The 15,199-nt window shown below is 42.4% G+C and overlaps 1 pseudogene; it reads right to left on the bottom strand.

The window, feature by feature from the left end:
• Positions 1 to 9,365: 9,365 nt before the first annotated feature.
• Positions 9,366 to 12,734, bottom strand: LOC108696576 (annotated as a pseudogene).
• Positions 12,735 to 15,199: the final 2,465 nt, after the last annotated feature.

Below are 15,199 nucleotides of genomic sequence, written 5' to 3'. Positions count from 1 at the left end.
GTTGCCTTGCACTGGTATAACTGGTGTGTTTACTTCAGAAACTCTACCATAGTTTATTAAAACAAGCTCTGTAGCCATGGGAGCAGTCATTCAAACATGAAAAAGGAGAAAAGTGTAAGGAAATCTTACCTGGCGTCCCAAGATGGCGGCGTCCAAGATGGCGGCATTCCCCATGTGATTCCTCCTGGTCGCAGTTCTGTGACATCAGCATCAGAAGGCTCGCCGGCGTCGGATTGGTCGCCAGCACTGAAGCGTCAGAATGGATGACAGCGTCAAAACGCCTGCATGAGGATGCCAGCGTCATGACGTCACTGCGTCTGTTTTTGGCGCCAAAGGAGGCCTGAAGCACTGCAGACTGTGCCCTACTATAGGTTCTTCCTTGTGAGTTCCTGGGTGCGCTTCCTGTGATTATTATTCTTGATCCTGTGTTTTGACCCTTGCTTGTTTCCGTGTACTGAACCTTTGCTGCCTGAACCGACCATATTGCCTGGACTTGAATACTCTTCTTCTAAACCCTTGCCTGTACTTTGAACTATTGGACTGGTGCTTCCACCTAGGTCCGCTACTCCTGGCTGAGCCTTCGGGCCCCTTACAAAAAGGCACAGGTTACACAGTAGATAACAGATAAGAGAAGCAGTACAATGGGATTCTACAGATTTTTTTATCTGATATCTGCTGTGAATGGTTTGCTTGAATGGCTGCCCCCGTTGCTACACAGCAGCTTGTTTATAAAAACTATAGTAGTCTTTCTGAAGCAAACCTAGCAGATTTACAAGCACAGTGCAACAGTATTTTGTATTTTCATTACTTTAAAACAACATTATTTGATGTTACTGTTCCTTTAACCTAGGAAACGTTAACTGTTTCCCCATCTATAATTTAGGACCACACTAGGGTGTTCCAAATCTTAAATTAGGACCCATATAGCTGGCCAAAACCTTAGGGGGCTGCCTGAATAAAGGGTAACTAAACCCCACCTCAGGAAGGCAATTGGGCCCTGACACCTACCCACTGCTGTACCTGTATATAGTATCCAATGCTCAAGAACCCTCTGCTTTTGTCTGTAACAACCTACCCTGGTGGTCTAGTGGGAGGGGGCGGCAGGGACGCCCGCTGCGAGCCGCATCCTCTTCCTCTGTATGCGCCGACTGCTAGGGTGCACGCGGCGCGTCTCTTCGGTATTTATTGGCTCATGTGCGCTGGCGTGCTGATGCCAGCGCGCAATGGCGCGAACTTTGAAAATATTTAAAGGGCCATTATAAAGGTTTTCATTGCCCGTTTTAGTATTTGTTCCTGGTGCTGTTAGCTTTTGCTAATCTGTTATTGATCTTGATTCTGATTACCTGTTGTGACCCCTGCCTGTTCCTGACGATTCTGACCTCTGTATCCTGATCCATTGCCTGAAATCCGACTATCTCTTCTGCCTTATCCATTTATTGATCTCCCGGTTTTGACCCTTGCCTGCCTGACCACTCTTTGAACTCTGCCTGCCAAGACCTGGCCTGATTTGTATACGCTCACTTTCTGCCTGCCTTGACCCAGCCTGTTCTGACTATGATTCTGTCTAAATACCTTGCACCACGACCTTCTGCCCAAAGACTTTGCTTACAGTTGTGCCCCTTCGCTTGTTTAGAACCTTTCGATCTTGCACCTCTTGTTTTAAGACCTGGCAGCATCTGAGTAGCTGAGGGCTCCTTCCGAGGCCAAAGGCGCCTGCTACAGGCAGAAGCACGAGCTGAGACCAGGGTGCTTTGCATTGGTTCTAAATTCTGGGAGCCAATCGTTACATTCTCCCTCTGAATCCCTTTCCCTGATTTCTAAGGTTAAAACAATAAAGTAAATCTATATAAAAAAAATTGCAGTGCAACATTACTTGAAAAATAACATCAGATTGACAGATGATTTTTTTGTTCTAGTTTAATGTACTAACAAAGAATTAACAGCAATCAAAGAATTGAATTTGAATTAGAATATGTAGCTTGATAAACATACACAAATAAATCATTTACCCTTTTATTAGTTGCTATCAAAAAAGTTTTAAAATCTAATTTTATTGGTATATTATTAACATTCTGTTAGAGATAAAAGAGATATATTCCATTCTATGTATTGACTACTGTTAATATCTTAAATTATACTCCCCCAAATAAATCCTACTGTGAAAATGATGCACCCTACATACCTGCTGTACCTGGAGGCAGATGTGATGACTTTTAGTGGCTCAGTATGCAACATTATCTCAGCATGGCAACAAACACCAAGTACAGGGTTGCTAGTTTATTTTAAAGTAGCACTAATATTAGTTATCTGAGTCCTTATGGTCAAAAAAGTCACCTCAAAAACTGCACACAGCCAAAAATAAGTGCTTCTGCACTAAACCAACTTCCAGAGATTGCTAATCTCACAGGGGCTCATTTATAAACTTTGTGCAGGGCAGATTGGTTTGCACATTGACTATATTTGCCCTGTGCATGGTTACATTTATAAAGCTGAACAGAATTGAGTGCAAACAGAATTGAGAATTTTTTTTTGCAATGCGCATGTCTATAAGAGCATTTTAAATATGTCAAAAATTGCAAATGGCGTTTGGATTACACAGCCAGGTCTTAATGTGATAGAACCTAGGAGAATAATAACAGTGTTAAACTTGGAAGAGAAAGGGGATGCTGGTTTGGCAAAAGTTCATTGCTGGAAATCTTGGAAGCTGACCTATAGAGAAAAGGTTAATTTGATCAAGACCATTTTGATCCCATTGTTTCTTTTTGTTGCTTATGTGTTTCCCTTGCCAGAATCTCTCTCTGCTGGGGTATAAAGTCTTCCAGATGCTCTGTGGGAGCAGGTAACATTCCTGCAGAGGAAAGAGGAAGGATTGCAGATGGTTTGTCCAATTCTTTGGCACTATTTTTTTCAATTCATTTAGGGCAGAGACACATGCTGCAATTAGAGGAGATCAGTCGCCCGGCGACATACAGTATATCTTCTTCTTCGGGGCAACCAATCTCCCTAATCTGTCTCCCTTGCATTCCAGCTGGCTAGAATGAAAATCGCTGGCGGAAAGGCACTCGGATGGTTTTCCGAAGTTTCCTGATGAGAAGGCAGTTCGGGGAGATTAGTCAACCCGCAGAGGAGATTTGTTGCCGGGCGACTTCCCGCCGTCCATTTTCATTCTAGCCAACGGGAAGCCAAGGGAGGCAGATCAGATCTAATTGCAGCATGTGTCTCTGCCCTTATTAAATTGAAAAAAATAGCGTCAAAGAATTGGACAAACCATCTGTAATCTTTCCTCTTTCCTCTGCAGGAATGTTACCTGCTCCCACAGAGCATCTTTTTCAGTGCAAAATACTTTGTGGTATATATGCAAATTTTTCATTGATTACGCAAATATATTCACAGCATAGCTAGAGAGACACTAAGTTGTCACTAATGGTGATATATCAAAAATGAGAAGCTGTTCTTACATTGATTTCATTCCTTTGGAAGTACCTTGGAGAAATTATTTCAATGATTAGGGCATTAAAAAAACTTGGCATCAGACAATTTGAATTCATTTCCTTAGACTTTTGAGCCCTCTGTGTGTAATTATCTTTTTCTGATGAGACACAATACATGCTAGCTTGATATTGAAATGCCAGCTCTGTCCCCAGATCCCCTCGGCCATGGGAAACGCCGGATGGAAACGCTGCATATTGCGTCTTCATCCGACAGTTGCAGTGTGCATCCAACCCGACATGACTGTTGGATGAAGATGCATATTGCTATGTCATGTCATGTAGGATGCATGCTACGACAACGTACGACATTCCTCTTACTGACTTTAGATTTGGAGCATCCGATGTGATGCCTGCGATTCATCTCAGTGCGTTGGAACAGAGGCTATTGCACTTAAAATTGCCCGTGGAGTTCTACCCTAAAGGCCCCCATACACGGGCCGATAAAAGCTGCCGACAGAACGAGTTGGAGGCTTATTGGCCTGTGTGTGGGTCCATCCAACGGGCTTTCCCAATCGATATCTGGCCAAAAGTTGGCCAGATCTCGATCGGGTAGGTTAAAAAATTCCGATGAATCACGGCCGCATCGGTGCGTTTATGCGGTCCGGCAATCCGCCCGCCCGTTCTGCATTATGATCTGATTGTTGGGCCCTAGGGCATTGTACCTCCTTCTTTTCTTATAATGGTTCTGCACTAAACAGGCAGTTTTGCTATTTCTTTGGTGCATTTCTATGAGATTCTATGAGGTTTTCTCATTAGAGATTGGGCTTAGTTGTAAGCACAATTGCAGTTCAACTACAACTACTTAGTATTGTTGGATGCACTGTCCCCATCCTCTTAAATTGGTGTGTAGATGGGCATAATTAACTCTATTGTATGCTAGTAGGCTTTGAGTCAACATTGTTGGGAAGAGGAGTTTATCACTAGTACGCAATGCTGCCCTTTGTATGGCCCTTGGCTTGCTTGACCGATGGCCTTTGCTATAACCCTTGAGTAGCATGGCTGCCTTTCTTTGTTGTGGCCCTTGGCAGAAGTGTAGCTGCCATTCTTTTCTGTGTCCCTTGCCAGGTATGTGGCTGCTGGCCTTTGCTGTAGCCTTGTCAGGCATGTGGCTGACAGCCTTTTCTTGCCAGTCATAGCTGTTTGCTTGTGCCAGTCTTTGCCATTGGTGGGTGTGGCTTCTGTCTTTGGTTATGGCCCTTGCATGCATTATTGCTGACTTGGTGTATTGCATGCATGGTATCTGGCTTATGAGCTGGTAAATTGCATGCATGGTGGTTAATTTATATGCCAGTAGTTACATGCATGATTGCTGGTTGGCAGCAGTGGTATGCTGGCTGGTTAGCCAACTTAGCATCAGCATTTTGCACAGTACCTGACTAGTGTGCCAGAGATTTGTGGTTTTGGTAGCCTCTTGACGTCAGTAGTTTCAGTGCATGGTTGCATGTTTGGTTTGAGCCTTGCCTGGCTTGGGTCCCTAGGTGTACTTTCACTGTAGTGGGCTTTGATTGCTGTATCTCCTGGTACTGTAGGTGGTTTGGATACTATTTGCTTCCATGTTTAGTAGTTGACCCGTATTGCAGTATATTTCCCCAGTCTTTAAGCCACTGTTGGCTGATGTAGTAGCTGACACTAGTGCTTATATTAACCCATGTTCTGGTTGTTGTTATTCCAGCCCATTCCAGCATGGGTCCACTCTGGTTTAAATGGTTTCAGCCTTGGCATACGCTTGGGTTTCTTAACGTCCGTACTGTGTCCTGTATCAAAACTAAGTTGGTTGATCATCTGCTGGTTTTTGTTGGAGAGTAGTGGCAGGGCTGGAACTAGGGGTAGGCAGAAAAGGCAGCTGCCTAGGGCTCAATGATAGGGGGAGCTGGGCAGCTACCTCTAAAATTGTCTTCTGCCTACACCTAGTCCTTGTTCTAATCCCTCAGTCTTACTTCCATCCCTCTGTCACCCACCCCTCCATCGCTCTTCCGTCCCTCCTGTCACCCTCCCCATCATCACTCTCCCCTCCTTCCTCTCCACTCCATTGCTCACCCCTCCCTCCCCTTTGAGTGTAATAAAGACAAAGCGGTGTTGAAAAGGTTAAATTTGTATAAACTGAATGTGCATTTTTAATGCTTATCTATATTTAGTCATAAGAAATGTGAAGTAAGAATCTTCAAATTTACAGAGGAAAATGTAATCTTTGACCATGGTGAATAATGGAATGAAGAAAACATGAACTGAGAGAATCAAATCTTTTGTTTTGTAGTTTGTGATTCTTTAAACTCCTAACATAAACGGAGAGAAATGTATTAATCATCTTCAAATTTATGCAAGAAGATCATATTACCTCTGAAGGACTTGACTCACATCACTTGGCCCTTTCCTATTCAGTTTCCTGAGTGACCAAATAATGACTATGCAGCGTTATTTCAAAAAATGCCTCAGACAAAGCTATCATTACAATATCAAGTTAGCATGTATTGTGTCTCATCAGAAAAAGATAATTTCACACAGAGGGCTCAAAAGTCTAAGGAAATGAATTCAAATTGTCTGATGCCAAGTTTTTTTAATGCCCTAATCATTGAAATAATTTCTCCAAGGTACTTTCAAAGGAATGAAATCAATGTAAGAACAGCTTCTCATTTTTGATATATCACCATTAGTGATGACCTTAGTGTCTCTCTAGCTATGCTGTGAATATATTTGCGTAATCAATGCAAAATTTGCATATATTCCACAATGTATTTTGCACTAAAAAAGTCGCCATGAAAAAAACGCAGCAAAAAAAGCCCACTGACTTCACTCTGTTTCATAAATTGTCTCCATTTTGTGTATTTTCCTCATTTTCATGATTTTTTTCCTCACATCTTAAAAAAAAACAAAAAACACTGCCACGTCTCAATGGAGTATAAACTGCACTCATCTTTGTTAAAAAAAAAAACTGCTAGAAGCCAGTGAATTACAAGTTCTCATTCATGCTCCCCTTTAAATAATTTGTATGTTTATGTCCGGGTCAAAACTGTCTGTCCTGAAATTAGGAAATCCTGACATGGCTTTAAAATGATCAGCCAATCAATGGTGGCCATGTCAGAACCCCACCCCCAACATCACAGACACACCTGCTGACTTCTGCCTGCCCCTGTCACCAAGGCATGAAGAGAACATATATGCAATGATGGTAATGTTATTAAATGGAAAGTCTTTTTTGGGAGATATTTTTCTAAAGTAGCAAAGATTTAACCACGGAAGACAAATCGCTCCTTGTGCCATAAATTCTACCTGATTTTACTCATATGCCTATGGTACACAAAATGATAACTCACCACTTAAATGTATGGCTTTTAAACAAACAAAATCCACAGGTGTTGCCACCCACTGTCAAAAAGAATGATATCAATGATGAGCAGTGGTGTTGTTCAGGTAATTGTGTCCATTCAGCATATTGGTGGATGTCAGGGTGAGATTCTATCTTTGAAATAACCAGTTCAACACATGAGGTGGTAAAAGGTGGTTTCCAGCATTTTCATGACGTTTATAGTCTTCTCTAAACTCAGCAAATGAGATGCTTGGGAATCACCTTAGGCCATAGGCCATCAGATTCTATATATGCAATTAATAAAAATTATTTAACGGGATGCGTAGTTCAGAAAAAAATATGATTTAATTGGTATCACTGAGACCTGGTGGCATTCAACGTAACTGTACTGTGAATTTAAATGGTTACCCCCTTTTTAGGAGGAACAGAAGGATTAAAAAGGGTGGAGGAGTGTGTTTGTATGTAAAACCTGAATTAAAGCCATGCACTAAAGAAGCAACCATTGCTGGACCTGGTGAGGTAGTGGAATGGGTTGAGATTTTGACTGGGCAAAAGGTTACAAAGAAAATTATCATTGGTGTATGCTATAAACCACCTTGTATAAGTGACGATTATGAAGCCCAACTACCCTTACAAATAGAAGCGGCTTCACAACTAGGTCAAGTGATTACTATGGGTGACTTCAATTATCCAGACATTGACTGGGGTAATGGGGTTGCCAAGAAGCTAGTAGGTTTTTAAATATGCTGAATGACAACTTTTTATTCCAGCTCGTTCAAGAACCTACTAGGAATAACTCTCTTTTGGACCTTGTAATAACTAATAATACTGAACTCATCTCTAGCATTTGTGTGGGTGAGCATTTAGTGAATAGTGATCATAACATGGTCTTCTTTGAGATTCTGTTGCAGAGGCAATTCTATAAAGGAGTAACTAAAACACTAAATTTCAGATGTGCAAACTTTGACAGTATCAGGGCATCTCTGCAACATATTAAGTGGGAAATGCTTTTCACAGGGTTAGTAGCTATAAATGTTGTACATTATGTTTTGGGCTGCTGTACCTTCATCTGTGTCTCCAAAGATGCCCCAGTTGCTCCTCACCTTCTTTTCTGCTGATTCACTGTACATGCTCAGTGCTGGTGTCACTTACTGAACTTACGGACCCACACAATATACAGTACAAATAGAATATAAATGTAATTTTGATATGGAAAAGGATATTGCAGTAAGCCTAAAAAGAATCCAAAATTATTTTTTAAATATGTTAATAGTAAAAAAATCAAGCAGGAAGGGGTGGGACCTTTAATATCAAAGGGGTGGGACCTTTAATATCAAAGGGGTGGTCAGCTGATTGATGAAAACAAAAAAAAGCTCAGATTCTGAACTCATATTTTTATCTGTCTACATAAATGAGGAGCCAGTTAATGAAGGTTTGCTTCTTAATAGTTCCAATTCTAGTAATACAACTAATAATGCATGGTTCACAGATGACGAAATTCAAAAGAGACTAGAACATGTTAAGATAAACAAAGGTCTGGGGCCAGATGGTATTCATCCCAGGGTACTTAGCGAGCTTAGGTCTGTGATTGCCAAACCTCTTTACTTAATATTTCAGGATTCATTGAGGTCTGCCATAGCGCAGAGAGACTGAAGAATTCCTTCAAAAAAGGATCCCGTTCTGTCCCTCTCTGCCCTGTTCATTTTCTATCCTCTTGCCCCCTCCCTTCTCTGCTTGTTCCTCTCCCTTGCCCTGCTATGATTGGGAAAAAAACAAAAGCAAACTGCTGTATAAATAAAACATAATCTGCTAATATGATAGTCATTACCTGCACACAGTATTATGTTGTATACAAAAAACAATCAACATCCTTTGGGTTTTCATTTGTAACCCCCAGAATCTGATATTATGTGTTATACAATTCCAGAACATCCACTGCATGTATGCCCTTGCAACTCCCCGCACCTGATCAAAAATTTTCTAGAACAGCTGATGTCACACCAAGCTTATATGGCAGCTTCTCTCCTAAACAAACAGAGACAGTGTCCAGAACTGTTTACTCAGGTATGGTAAAGCATTCTGCAGAATAAATATATAGTTCTAGCTTGCACTATGGTGGCTAATCTGTTGGCAATAAACAGTCTTGGAACTTTCCTTCTCCTTTAAAACATACAAATTATTAACCACCAGTAATGATATTCTTAACCAATACATAAACACATACATAAACCATTGCCGGCTGCATATAACACATAAATGTAACATCCTGCCTTTATTTCTAGTTCCCAACACACCCACATGCTGCAAAATAAGTGCTTTTATTGAACACTACATGTTTCGAGCTTAGCTCTTTGTCAAAAGACACTTGACAAAGAGCTAAGCTCGAAACATGTAGTGTTCAATAAAAGCACTTATTTTGCAGCAACCCACTGCATTTGACTAAAGTTCATCACCTTTTTTCCTATGTGCTCTTGGCTTCATTGGACGGAAGCACAGTGATTGAACAGTCTGGTCAAACCACTTTGTCTACACCCACATGCTGTGGCACCTAACCGGGCCTAGCCCCCCCAAGGCCTACTCAGACTTGAACTACCTTCTTTCTTTTTCCCTTTTTAGCTGCCCATAGTGCAGCCCACCGCGCCACTGCTCTGCATGCATGACCTCTCCCTCATGCAGGCCGAGCTACCCCACCTGCCATTATTAAGGCCCTTTCCATCCCACTCGCAAGACCAAGGTTAAATAGGTCCAAACCCACCAGGGACAAATGTACCCCGTAACCTCTCAACCCACCTTCTAGCTCATTGTGCTGCACCACTACACCTCTTGACTTCGTATGAAAATGTTCATCAGCTTGTTTACCTTTTTCCTACTCCTCTCCATTGCCAGATGTACAGATGTTAGAACAGCATTGTATGTAGCAGACAGGTGGAGTCGAAGGCCCCCGCCTCTGTTCAGAGATGGTCTCTCCACCTTGACATGAATCGCCTCTTTCACGCCTCGTTCAAACCAGCTGTCTTCTTTATCCAAGATTTGGACCTTGCTATCTTCAAAGGAGTGTCCCTTGTCTTTTGAGTGTAGAAAGACAGCTGAGTTTTGCCCTGTAGAGTTCTCCCTCCTGTGCTGAGCCATTCGCTTGGAGAGCAGTTGTTTTGTCTCCCCAATGTATAGATCTGTGCACTCCTCGCTACACTGGACTCCGTATACCACATTGCTTTGTTTTTTTTTTGGTGTTGGATCCTTTTGGTGTACCAGTTTTTGTCTCAGTGTGTTGCTAGGTTTGAAAAACACAGGGACGTGATGTTTGTTGAAAATCCTCCTGAGTTTCTCTGACACTCCAGCTACATATGGGATGACTATGTTTCACCTACTATGTGTCTCCAGGCGGTTATTTCTATTGGTATTCCTGTTGGGCTTGGTTGCTGCTGTTTTGACAAAGGCCCATTTTGGGTAACCACATGCTTTCAAAGCTCCTCTGAGATGTTTTTGCTCTTTGTCTTTGGACTCTGTATCAGTTGCCACACATTCCACCCGGTGGTGCAGGGTTCGAATGACACCCAGTTTGTGTTCCAGTGGATGGTGGGAATCAAACAACAGATATTGATCCGTATGAGTGGGTTTCCTGTATATTTCCGTCTTCAAGTTACCGCCGTCTTGGATACATATCAAACAGTCCAAAAAACCAAGTTTGTTCTCGTGGACATCTTCCCTTGTGAACTTGATGTTATTGTCCACTGAGTTAATGTGTTCTGTAAAGGCCGCCACTTCATTGGATCTGATTTTAACCCAAGTATCATCCACATACCTGAACCAGTGAGTCGGTGTAGTTCCCTGGAAAATATGTAAGGCCCTCCTTTCCACTTCCTCCATGTACAAGTTTGCTACAATGGGAGAGACTGGAGAACCCATTGCACAGCCATGTTTCTGTCTATAAAAGAGGTTCTTGTACTTGAAGTATGTGGTGTTAAGGCACAAATCTAGCAACAAACAAACTTGGTTGGGACTGAGCTTCGTTTTGCTGCTGAGAGTGTTATCATGTTGCAGTCGATTTCTTACAGTCTCAATCGCCTCTGTCGTAGGTATACATGTGAACAATGAAATGACATCATATGACACCATTGTTTCTTCTGCCTCTAGTGTAACGCCGTGAATCTTGGTTACAAACTCTTTGGCATTCTGGATATGATGCACTGTATTGCCTACCAATGGGGCTAAGATGTTAGCCAAGAATTTTGCAATGCTGTATGTCACTGAATTTATGCTGCTGACAATGGGTCTTAGTGGTGCTCCTTCTTTGTGTATCTTGGGGAGTCTGTATAAGCATGGTGTGGCTTCCCTGGGATACAGACAGTGGTATAAAATTCGATCAATGGCTTTCTCCTTTTCAAGTTGTTGTAGGCAACCAATCACCTTTTTCTTGTAACCACTGGTTGGGTCTTTCCCTAAGGGTTCATATGTATTGCTATCACTGAGCAGTCATAGTAAGTTGTGTTGCGCACAACTGTGCATTGCCCTTTATCTGCTGGCAGGATAATTATGTTCAGGTCCTTACTCAGAGAGCTGAGAGCTCTCCTCTCTTCTGTAGTAAGGTTAGAGGGAGGTGTTCTGGCACTTGACAAAGCAGCTGACACTTTTAGCCAGAGTTGTTCTGCTTCTTCCTTTTTCAAGTTATTATTTTTGATAGCAGATTCTGTGGCTGTGATGAGTTCAACTACTGGTATGTGTTGTGGTGTCACTGCATAGTTTAACCCCTTGGCTAACACATCCTTTTCAGGCTGGGAGGAGGAGGAAAATCCTCCTCAGGTGGATTTTCAACAAACACCACGTCCCTGTGTTTTTCAAACCTAGCAACACACTGAGACAAAAACTGGTACACCCAAAGGATCCAACACCAAAAGAAAAACAAAGCAATGTGGTATACGGAGTCCAGTGTATCGAGGAGTGCACAGATCTATACATTGGGGAGACAAAACAACTGCTCTCCAAGCGAATGGCTCAGCACAGGAGGGAGAACTCTACAGGGCAAAACTCAGCTGTCTTTCTACACTTAAAAGACAAGGGACACTCCTTTGAAAATAGCAAGGTCCAAATCTTGGATAAAGAAGACCGCTGGTTTGAACGAGGCGTGAAAGAGGCGATTCATGTCAAGGTGGAGAGACCATCTCTGAACAGAGGCGGGGGCCTTCAACACCACCTGTCTGCTACAAACAATGTTGTTCTAACATCTGTACCCTGGCGGATTCAGAACACTTCACACATCCATTCATGCAACAATCACAAGTAACACTTGTATCTAGGAGGAGTTGCATGACACATTGGCTAATCCTATCACAGTAACTACACAGGATCAACACCTCTGTGAATTTCTTCAGATGTCACCTCTTTGAAGAGTTACAATGTGCCATTGTAAATGGATTAGTGGAAGAGTTTATATGACGAAAACTTCCCACACCAGTCAGTTGAACTGAAGAAGCTGCTTGGATGAGCAGTGAAACGTCTTCATTGATTACTCAGCAAGTCCAGTTGTTTTTAGATTTACCTATACTAGATATACCATGACCTGGATGAATGAAAATCTTCATAGTCATGTGCTGCTTTTTAACATCCTGAACTGCGGCCCTCTGTTAGCCCAAAACACGAAAGAATGACCAATAATCCAAACCACTTTGCGTTCACCTTAAAGAAAGAAAAAAATGACATCCCACCACACATAAACCACATCCTTCCTTATGCTTATCATCAGACCCATGTAGGATGCTAAAATTCCTCTTTTTACAATAAATGGGGCCTGATATAACTCAAAAACCTCAGAGATTCCCACCTCCCTATCTTTTAACAACCCTTTCGTCCAAGCCCAACCTTGCTGCCTCGGTCGATGCTCCAATATGAAAAGAATGGGTCCAGAACTCCCGAGGATTCTTACTTAACCTCTCCAAACCCATTCTAAAAACTTTCAAAAATTGATGCCTTGTTAATGGAGACATGTCTTCATGTACCAACAATGGATTTGGATTGAGGGAATAGAATCGACACTTGGCTCCCGTATAATGTCACATCCCATGACCCTAATCCCCCAGGCATCACTGGTACATTTATTCCAGACAAATTTATATGCACTGTCAATGTCAATACTGCTTCTGCTGACAAGGGGCACTCCATTAACCTGATACTTGATACAGGTTCAGCTGTTTCTATACTACCAAAGGATATTTTCTTGAAATACTTTGTCATGTCTCCAGCATACGCTTTTACCATATTTGGGATTTCCCTATTCTCTTGCTGTAGGCTCCCTCCTATGGACACTTTCTGTAAGTGCACAAGGTCACTTATTCTTCACCCATAATGCTTACAGCAGTATTCTGAACTGATTAGGCTACTGTACTGCCACCATGTGACCTAATGCAATGCCTTGTGGGAGCCAGGATTCCATTTTACACCATCCATGCTGCTGAAAAGACACAGTTTGCATCTACCTTTATGATAGAATCGCTGGTAAGCTAAATAGTTGCACTAAGCACCTTTACAACTGCCAGCACCCCCCAGAGACATTCTTACATAGACATTTCATGCCAGCTAACATTTTGATGTTGCATTTATATGCATATATGTTCATTTGCATGCTTGATAGTTCATTGCAAAGCTTACTTATTATATTTTCTGTTATTGTATTACAGTTTCACCTCTTATTCCACTTGCCTATCCAGTAAAATCTACAGACTCCAAACTTAGTCTCTTTAATGGATTGTGGGAAGGTTTAGCTGCATGTCAAACTACACACTGCCCCAGGGTAATATGTAGCAAGGACAGAACAGTGAAACAGCGCTACCTTAAAGGCGGGATTGAACTGTAAAACAGCAGCTACCACACAAGTCATCAATCCGGCTACACTGTGAGCAGAGATAACATCACATTATAGCGATCCAGATACGACCACGGCTATTAACTCATTGCAGCACAAAGAAGCCACTACAGCTAAAGCAGACAAAGGCTTATGTAGTGTTGCATAATGTCACAGAAAAGGACATCCTCATTAGTGACCAGGTCCCAAGTTTCAGGCTCCTCTCATCGCTCATCTGTTACCAATGCAGCCGACATTGCCCGCGCAAAGGCAGAAGCTGCAAAGGCCCGTGCCGCCTTTGCAGAGAGGGAAATGGAGGCAAAAATAGAGCGAGAAAGCCTAGAAGCAGAAAAAAGGTAAAGAGAACACTCTTAGAAGCTGAAAAGAAAACAGAGAGCGAACGCTTAGAAGCTGAAAAGAAAATAGAGAGTGAACGACTTGAAGCTGAGGCAAGGATGAAGAGCGCTTGCCTAGAAGCATTTCTAGAAAGGCTCACCATAGAGAAGGAAGCTGCAGCGGCCATAGCAGAAGCAGAGGCTCTAGAGATGATTGTGTACCCTGACAGTGAAAGACACAGCAAAGTACCCGATCTGGAGATTGAACCCCAAGATCCACTACAACGCACTAGAGAGTACGTCCACCAGCACTCCAAGCAGGACACAAATTCTCTTACAGCACAGCAACCAGATCAACATGCTGCCCCTGAACCAAATCAAGGATGCCATACACCTCCAAAGGCCATCAGCAAGCTGCAACTGCATCAGAGAGACCACGCTGAGCAAAGTGATCCTGCTTACAGCACCCACTTCAGCCAGGTACCCAAGCCTAGGGTTAACCCTGCACAGCTTCCTCTGCTATGTTAAAGCAGTATGTCACAGACTAGCCTAAAAGAGAACCTCCAGACAGGTATGACTATACAACACCTTCTCACTATTACACTCATCCACCCTCTTATCCTGGTAGTAACCAGGTAACAATGGTTCTTTGCACGACGTGAGCTAGTCACAACAGGACTTGTAAAGTTTAACGACCGGCCAGAAGGCTTCAGAGCCTGGCGATCCTCCTTTCGGAACACTATCAGAGACTTAGACCATTCATACAGTGAGGAAATCGACCTCCTTATCAAATACCTAGGAACTGAGTCTGAAGAGCATGCCAAAAGGATCAGGGTCATTAACATAAATCACCTAGAGACTGGTCTCAGAATGATCTGGCACAGACTTAATGAGTGCTATGGCTCAGCAGAGGTTGTAGAAAGTGCACTCTTCAAGAGAATTGATGACTTCCCTAAAATAACCAATAAAAGTTACCAAAAACTTAGGGAATTAAGTGACTTGTAAATGGAACTACAAGTAGCCAAAGCTGAAGGAGACTTACCGGGACTTGCATTCCTAGACACAGCCAGAGGTGTTAACCCCATAGTACAAAAATTGCCCTATAACTTAAAAGAGCGGTGGATGGCACACGGGTTAAAATTCAAAGAAATGCACAATGTTCCATTTCCTCCTTTCACTGTATTCATGGACTTTGTATACCAACAAGCCAAGATGAGAAATGACCCAGCTTTGA

The sequence above is a fragment of the Xenopus laevis genome, chromosome 1L (assembly GCF_017654675.1).
Source record: "Xenopus laevis strain J_2021 chromosome 1L, Xenopus_laevis_v10.1, whole genome shotgun sequence".
Classification (NCBI taxonomy): Eukaryota; Metazoa; Chordata; class Amphibia; order Anura; family Pipidae; genus Xenopus; species Xenopus laevis.
This window is presented reverse-complemented; position numbering and strand designations above follow the sequence as displayed.